We start from the raw sequence: 8,944 nt of genomic DNA, 5'->3' as shown, positions 1-8,944 counted from the left end.
TTTTCCTTTCCCCATCCCCCATCTCCCCACCCCTTAGAAAATACGTCCACTTTCCGAGGATAAGATCCCCTTCCCCCGTGACCCACTGTCCTCCCAATATTATCCTGTGATTTCCTTACTCCATCTATGTCCTCCATTGGGGATCTAACAATTATCTTATCACCTCCTCCAATCTCTCCGGCCCCTTCCTCAAACTTCTTCCCACACATCCAATCGTAGGCATTCCCACAATCCTCTCTCTTTCTCCCCAAAAATGGTCATCAGATCCTGCCATTGAATTAATCTGATGACGGAGACCCATTTTTATGGATTCCAAAGTGCAGGATGTGTCCCAGCAATGCCTCTCCTCAGCTGCCAGTTAAAATGAAGTCCACTGAGATAAGCACAATGTAAAAGACTTTCACAGATAAATTCACTGTACCCCATTCTCAACTGTAACCTACATCAAAGGAAGTGCATGTGAGAGCTAAGACTGCAACAACACAACACTGATTCACTGTGATGTATGCTTCCTGGGTGTACATGATTATGAACTTATCTCATTTTATCGAAAAAAATGTGTGGAGGTGGTTGTGGATTGGGTGGGAGGTAAAAATTTAAATTCTAAAACATGTACCCAACCTCTCTCAAACACACAAACTTCCAGTTTAATAAACATGGAATAGGTATAAGTGCCCACCTTATTCCCAGCGGGCAGATTGTTTACTTTAATATTTTAATCATCTTTGTAGCTTCAGATTTATTCTCTTTTACAGCTTTAACACTGACCAGTTGGATCTCAGGAATCTTGAAAGCTAAAGAGATGTGGAGGCCAGTTATATGATTTTCCAGCACTGCTTGTGGGCCCAGAAAAGCTTTCCCCAACCTCCTCCCCCCACCAACCCTTAGCAAATGTGTCCACCTTCTGAGGATAAGATCCCCTTCTCCCTGTGATCCGGATAAATTCACTGCATCTCACTCTCAACTGTAATCTACACCAAAGGAAGTGCACCTGAGAATTAGGATTACCACAACATAACACTGATTCAGTGATGTAAACTTCCTGGGTGTTCATGATTATGAACTTACCATCTCATTTTATCGATAAAATGTGTTGAGGTGGTTTTGGGCTGGGTGGGAGGTAATGAGCATAATAGCATAACACCAACTTTGTGTATTTGAAAACACAAAGAGGCCAAAGTAAATTTAAAGATTGCATTTTTTTTGTCAAATACATGCAGGGTAAATAAAGTGTGATTTTACTGAAACTGGGAACAAAGCTAATTTTAACCCTATTCGTTCTGCATTTCTCCTCTAATAATGCATGACAACAGTATTTCATTGTCCAGACAAGCCATCTCATGTCTTTTCAAAGCCAGGTTACTAAGTAAGATGTTACGTTCTTTAGGCTTTAGATTGTAACATGTTTATTGGAAACAGGATTGACATTCACAAAACAAATGTCTCCTGTGGTCTTTAACTGGAGTGAGAAGAAAGTGAGGCAAAATAAAATGAGCTGTGATGATCAGGATGCTTAAGATTTCTCTGCATGAATGAGCAAAGATACACAGTGACCTCCATATTCATCCTGTAAAGAACTTTCCATTCTGTTGCTTACTACTAGATGGCAAATCTTATCAGATTTCCATGGTTTTGTAATAAATTCAAGTACTGTATGTCAAAATGAAAATTTCTCAACACAGATTTTGCATTTGTGTCTGTGGTGCTGTTGTGGTGCAACCTATCCTTCTCTAGCACTGAGTCACCTATTTGGATGACTTTCAGTTTCTGCAGTGCTTAGACTTGAGGAAGAAAAGCTCTTTGGAATGTGGTTTAGTTTCTTTACATTGACAATCTCAGAATGCATTTATACTGCTGTTGGTCTAGGCTAACCACAAGACTGAGGATTTACTGCAATTTTTGACAGCACTAGAAAGCAATTGCAGCGAAATTAAATGACTGCATAATTCTGTATTTGGAGCCTAAAATGTCTCTGAGGCAAGTCATGTGGAAACCTTTAAATCAAACAGTTTTACCAATCTGCGGTGTGTTGCCATTTCATGTATCATAGAATCATAGAACCCATACAGTGCAAAAAACGGGCCATTCAGCCCATCAAGTCTGCACTAACTCTCTAACAGAGCATCATACCCAGGCCCACCCCCCGCACTATCCCCACACATTTACCCCGCTAGTCCACCTAACCTGCACATCTTTGGACTATGGGAGGAAAACGGAGCACCTAGGAGATTACAGGGGCTGGGAACGTCCGAAATGTGGAGCTTTTTCAAGGAGCAGCTACTGCGAGTCCGTGATAGGTATGTCCCTGTCAGGCAAGGAGGAATTGGTAGGGCTAGGGAACCGTGGTGCACTAAAAAAGTTGATTTGTTGGTTAAAAAGAAAAAGGAGGCTTATGTTCGGATGAGACTTGAGGGCTCGGGTAGTGCACTAGAAAACTTTAGATTGGCTAGGAGGGAGTTGAAGAGTGAGTTAAGAAGGGCTAAAAGAGGACATGAGAAGACTCTGGCTGATAGGATTAAGGAGAATCCTAAGGCGTTCTATAGGTATGTCAAGAATAGAAGGTTGGTTAGGGCAAGATTAGGGCCAGTTATAGACAGCAGAGGGAAGTTATGTGTGGAACCGGAAGAGATTGGAGAGACATTGAACCAATATTTCTCTTCGGTGTTCACGCAGGGGGACAAGGATATAGCTGAGGAGGACACTGGGTTGCAGGGGAGTAGAATAGACAGTATTACAGTTGATGAGGAGGATGTGCTGGATATTCTTGAGGGTTTGAAAATAGATAAGTCCCCTGGTCCTGATGGGATTTACCCTAGGATTCTCTGGGAGGCAAGAGAAGTGATTGCAGAGCCTCTGGCTCTGATCTTCAGGTCGTCGTTGGCCTCTGGTATAGTACCGGAAGATTGGAGGTTAGCGAATGTTGTCCCATTGTTTAAGAAGGGGAACAGAGACTTCCCCGGGAATTATAGACCGGTGAGTCTCACTTCTGTTGTGGGCAAGGTTTTAGAAAAAATTATTAGGGATAGGATTTATAGTTATTTGGAGAGTAATGAATTGATTGGAGATAGTCAGCATGGTTTTGTAGCGGGTAGGTCGTGCCTTACTAACCTTATTGAGTTTTTTGAGAAAGTGACCAAAGGGGTGGATGGGAGTAAGGCAGTTGACGTGGTATATATGGATTTTAGTAAGGCGTTTGATAAGGTTGACCATGGTAGGCTTCTGCAGAAAATGCAGATGTATGGGATTGAGGGTAATCTAGGAAATTGGATCAGGAATTGGCTAGCAGATAGGAGACAGAGGGTGGTGGTTGATGGTAAATATTCGTCATGGAGTTCAGTTACGAGTGGTGTGCCTCAGGGATCTGTTTTGGGGCCACTGCTGTTTGTAATTTTTATTAATGATCTGGATGAAGGTATAGTTGGGTGGATTAGTAAATTTGCTGATGACACCAAAGTCGGAGGTGTGGTAGATTGTGAGGAAGGGTGTCATAGTTTGCAGGAAGACTTGGACAGGTTGCAGCGCTGGGCCAAGAGGTGGCGGATGGAGTTTAATGCGGAGAAGTGTGAGGTAATTCACTTTGGTAGGAATAACAGACGTGTTGAGTATAGGGCTAACGGGAGGACTTTGAATAGTGTGGATGAACAGAGGGATCTAGGTGTATGTGTACATAGATCCCTGAAAGTTGGGAATCAAGTAGATAGGGTTGTTAAGAAGGCATACGGTGTCTTGGCGTTCATTGGTAGGGGGATTGAATTTAGGAGTCGCAGCGTCATGTTGCAACTGTACACAACTCTGGTGCGGCCGCACTTGGAGTACTGTGTGCAGTTCTGGTCCCCACATTACAGGAAGGATGTGGAGGCTTTGGAGAGGGTGCAGAGGAGGTTTACCAGGATGTTGCCTGGTATGGAGGGGAGGTCCTATGAGGAGAGACTGAGGGATTTGGGGTTGTTTTCGCTGGAAAGAAGGCGGCTAAGAGGGGATCTTATTGAAACATATAAGATGATTAGAGGTTTAGATAGGGTGGACAGTGATAGCCTTTTTCCTCGGATGGAGAAAGCTAGCATGAGGGGGCATGGCTTTAAATTAAGGGGTGGTAGTTATAGGACGGATGTCAGGGGTAGGTTCTTTGCCCAGAGGGTGGTGAGGGATTGGAATGCCCTGCCTGCTGAGGTTGTAAATGCGCCTAGTTTGGGGCCGTTTAAGAGATCTGTGGATAGGTTTATGGACGAAAAGGGATTGGTTTAGGTTAGTGGGTCATTGTTTTTTAACTGGTCGGCGCAACATCGTGGGCCGAAGGGCCTGTTCTGCGCTGTAATGTTCTATGTTCTATGTTCACCTGACGGAAACCCATGCAGGAACAGGGAGAATGTACAAACTCTGCACAGCCATAGGGAGATCTTGGGTCCCAGCTCTGTGAGGAAGAGGTGCTAACTCCTGTGCCACTGTGCCTCCCGTGGGGAATAACCCTACTGCTGTGTGCAAACAAATCGGGACATTTGAAATCCACTTGGACCTGGGTATTCCTGATGATACTCTTAAAAACATTTACATTTCAGCCACAGAACAGGAGCCCTTGAGGATTTTTGTTTTTAACTAGGGATGTTCTTGATCAAACTGAATACTACAGTCATTTATGTAAGGGGGAAATAGAGTCCCTGCTTTAATTTGTGAGAGATTAGAAGCCATGAATACAAAATGGTTACTAATAAATCTAATAGGGCAAGAATGAGCAATCCCTTTACACTGAGAGTGATTGGGATATGGATCTCACTAGCACAGACACATAGCTGAGAATGCTTCCAAGTGAAAAGGAGATGAGCTTATGAGACAAAGAGAAATAGTTGAATGGATGAAGTAAAGTGGCTAGAATGGGGAGAAACCTCGTGACACACAGCAGTGCTGACTCATTGGACCAAATGGCTTGTTTCTCTGCTACACAATCCCTATAATAAAATAATTCTTTGCAGTTTGAATCAGGTAACAACAGCCTGATACCTCTGGCCTGTGCGGTAAAAGACAGCCAAGAAGCTGTCTTTTAATACCATATTATTTTAATACCATATAGTTAGGTTGAAGGAAAATGCATTGCGTAATTGTGGATGTGTGCTGCTCTCAATACAATGTAATCATGTCAAGGCAGGAACTTGTGTCCCTTAATGTGAAATGAAATGTGTGAGAGTAAAATGACTTCCACTTGAACAGTATGGAAGAAGCTTTTTATTTTATTTGTCACAAATAGACTTACATTAACACTGTAATGAAGTTACTGTGAAATCCCCCAGTCACCTCACTCCAGTGCCTGTTCGGGTACACAGCGGGAGAATTTAGCATGGCCAATCCATCTAACCAGCATGTCTTTTGGACTGTGGGAGGAAACCGAAGCATGTGGAGGAAACCCACGCAGACACGGGGGGAATGAGCCGGCTCCACACAGACAGTGACCTAAGGCGCTCAGAGTAAAAGAAAAAGCTAATCCGAGGTACAATACCTCCAGGCAACAGTAACTAGTGAAATTATTGGCTTTAGTAACATTTACTACATGTATTTAATGCCCTGGAAATGTGAAATGATTTTAATTTGCACAAATCATAGTATGGATACCGTACCAATGGCATTGTCTTTCATTGAAAGCCATCGTCAGCCAACGTGATCTATTCTCGTTTGAAAGATAGTTTCTTGTTGTTACTGATTCAGTGGAGGATGGATGCGTCAGCACAGCAAAGTTCTTAGTTTAAGCTTATTTATTAGTGTCACGAATGGGCTGAAGTTATCACTGCAAGAAGTTACAGTGAAAAATATTAAGGAAATGATTTACGAGTTCATCTTAAATATAATCAAGAAGTTCTATAGTGCTGACGTGAACGGCTCCTCCCTTGGTGTTGAACACTGTTCCTGGAATTCTGGGCCGCCTGTTGCATTTAGTTGCCAGGAGCGTTAAAGCGTCTTTCTTTTTGGTGCCCAGAGTGTGAAGCCAGAAGCGGTTGCGCTAAACACTGACTGATGTAATATTACATGGTCAAGAAACGCTTCGTTGTCATTCAAAGTCAATACGTGTAATTGTATTCACAAATTCAAACATTATTTCAGAAGAAATACTGACCATTTCATCCAAAGCTAAGCATTAACATCAGGTTCGAGTACAGCATCTTAAAACACTTTCACCATGCCTGGGATGTTGGTAGCTGCAGCAAGCAGTTAATCATCCAGTTCTGGAGTTATTTTACTGTATACATTTAATTAGAATTGAAATAATTCGTTTTGCTTTTTCAGCCATTGATTGAAATGAATATGTAGATAAAACACGACGAAAACCATTTATTATTTGACTTATTTTGTTTGGAATTATTCATTCCTATTAGTAATCTCATGGTAGTAAATATATTGAAAACTGTTCTGTGCAAAAAAACATTAATTTTAATAAAAAGCACCTGGGAACAGGAGAAGGGCACTAATGATAGTCATTTAAAGTCAAATATTTAATCATTTCTGGGGTTTCTGTTTTCTGAGTGCTTTGGCCTAAAATACAAGAGTCAATAGAAGAAATAGACGAGTTATTTGTCGATTGGATACAGAAAGAAATTGCCTTAAATATTCACAGCAATATAAACATAGACCATTTCCTTTTAGCATTCGGTATTAAATGGAATAAAACAGGTTAATTTTTAACTGATAAAAGAAGCAGGGTGCAACTTTTATCGCTAACATAATAACGTCAACTCTTGATACCATTTATAAGTCTTTACACAGCCCTGGTGTAAGTTTTGGCACGAGTAATAAACGCGGCTCCTGGAAATCTTTAAGATTGTGGATTCCTTCGAAGTAATTTTGCAAGGTTATTCGTTGACTAACGTTAAAGAAATTGAGTGGGTGCAGAGTTGATGATCTGATAAACTGGAAAGCAGCCGTCGGGAATCGAAAGTATTTTTGATCTGATTTGACCGATACCAAATTTTCCATGAACGACATCGTGGTGCTCGCCATCATGCGATGGACTAGTTTAAATATTAATCCCCGCGATGATGAATCGCCCCTTCACTTGTCTTGTCAACAGTGTTGTCGAAATCGTTATCAACATTTCCGAACAGCCAAGATTAAGGAAATGAAAAATTGCACCACACTGTTTCACCAACTTTTCCCATCTTAAACCCAGCCGGAATCTGTTTTAGAGAACTCCAAATGTGCAGCAATACCTGATCATGAAAGAGTTTCTTATTTTTAAAAAATCTATCTGAACCATAATGTTCAACCGGATGGTTAGAATTACAGCCTTTAACCTACTTCGTGGCTTCACGGAATCTGTTCATTGCACTCCCACTTCTGAGTGAGAAATTGTGATTTAAACTCCGCACAAAATTTCAATGCAAAATCCCGGTTAAGGGTAGTGAAAAAATACAGTGCTGTCTACAATAAAATATCAAATCAAGGCCGGGTTAGGTGTGTGATAGATTAGTTAAAATAGCAGTGTCCCCGCCCCCTGCGTTTCGGCTATTATTAACCCCTCAGCCAACACACTAACTAGATAATGTCTAACTGCTGTTTATGCGACCTACCCCTGTGCAAATTGGGTATGGTTATAGACGACATCATAACATTTCCAAAGTGGTTTTTGGAGGAATTGGGGGGGCGGGTGGGGCCGGTGTCTATAATGCGAAATAATATTTAGGCTCTTTCTTCAACCTGTCCTATAATCAGATTAGAGTTTGTGGGGGTAACCACTATGCAGTAAATTGCTTTATCAATGAACGCATAAATGTTTGTAATGACTGGAAATAAGGAGAAACAAGCCACAAACAAAATACGAATAACTCCGCACAATGGTCCGGTAAAACCATCTCTCATCAGAACCAAACAACTGTGACAAAATGAAAGACACCCTTGTTAATTATCCATCTAACTGCTATTGTTCAAGGACACCTCAGTGTAGAATTACATTGTCATCCCAATCTATATTATAATTTTATCAGTCATTCCTATCGACAAAGCATATGGATAGAATGAACGGTCGCACCTGAAATGGTGGATCATCTCATTTTGACTGTAACCCGCTAGCTAATGAAGTTCCCCCATGGTGTGTGAATTGAAACACCTCATCACTCAGGACCATAGGCAGCAAACAACTAATTAAAATTATACAAGTGTGCTTTTCAATTCATTTCATTGTAAAGGCAAGATGATTATTCTAAGGTGCTGCCACAGAATGGTTACAATACAAAAAGTCATACAGTTGTGTCTCTGATGGAAGAATTTGTCTTCTGCTTTCCCCCGCCTTTTCACATTGTTCTGCGCATTCTTGCTTTTCAGATGATAATCCAACTCCCTCTTGAATGTATGGATTGAAGCTGCCTCTACACTGTCAGGCAGTGCATTCCAGATCCCGAACCACTCAGTGTGTGAAACTTCTCTCCTTATGTTGCCATTGCTTCTTTTGCCAATTATCTTAAATCTATACTCTCTGATTCTCAATCCTTCCCCGATGGGAGCAGTTTCCCTATCTACTCTGTTCAGATCCCTTATGATTTGAAATACCTCTGTCAAATCACCTCTTGGCTTTCTCTTCTTCAAGGAAAGCAGTCCCAACTTTTTAAATCTATGTAACTGAAGTTCCTGGATTCTCTTGATTCTTTTCTGTATTTTCTGTAAAGTTTTCATATCCTTTCTGAAGTGTGTCACCCAGAACAGAATGCGGTGCTTCAGTTGAGGCCAAACCGGTGATTCATACAAATTTAACAGAGCTTCCTTGCTTTTGCACTCTGTACTCCTAGTAATGAAGTCTAGGATGCTGAATACTTTATTAACTGCTCCCTCAAGCTTCAATGACTTATGCATATATATCCCGTCTCCTCTTTAACCCGCTTTAAAATTGTAACCTTTATTTTACATTGTCTGTCCACATTCTTTCTACCTAAATGAATCACCTCACACTTATCTGAATTAAATTTAATCT

Source organism: Carcharhinus amblyrhynchos, chromosome 16 (genome assembly GCF_965287045.1).
Source record: "Carcharhinus amblyrhynchos chromosome 16, sCarAmb.v2.hapA, whole genome shotgun sequence".
Classification (NCBI taxonomy): Eukaryota; Metazoa; Chordata; class Chondrichthyes; order Carcharhiniformes; family Carcharhinidae; genus Carcharhinus; species Carcharhinus amblyrhynchos.
The sequence above is the reverse complement of the archived record's forward strand: the minus strand, read 5'-3'. Positions refer to the sequence as shown.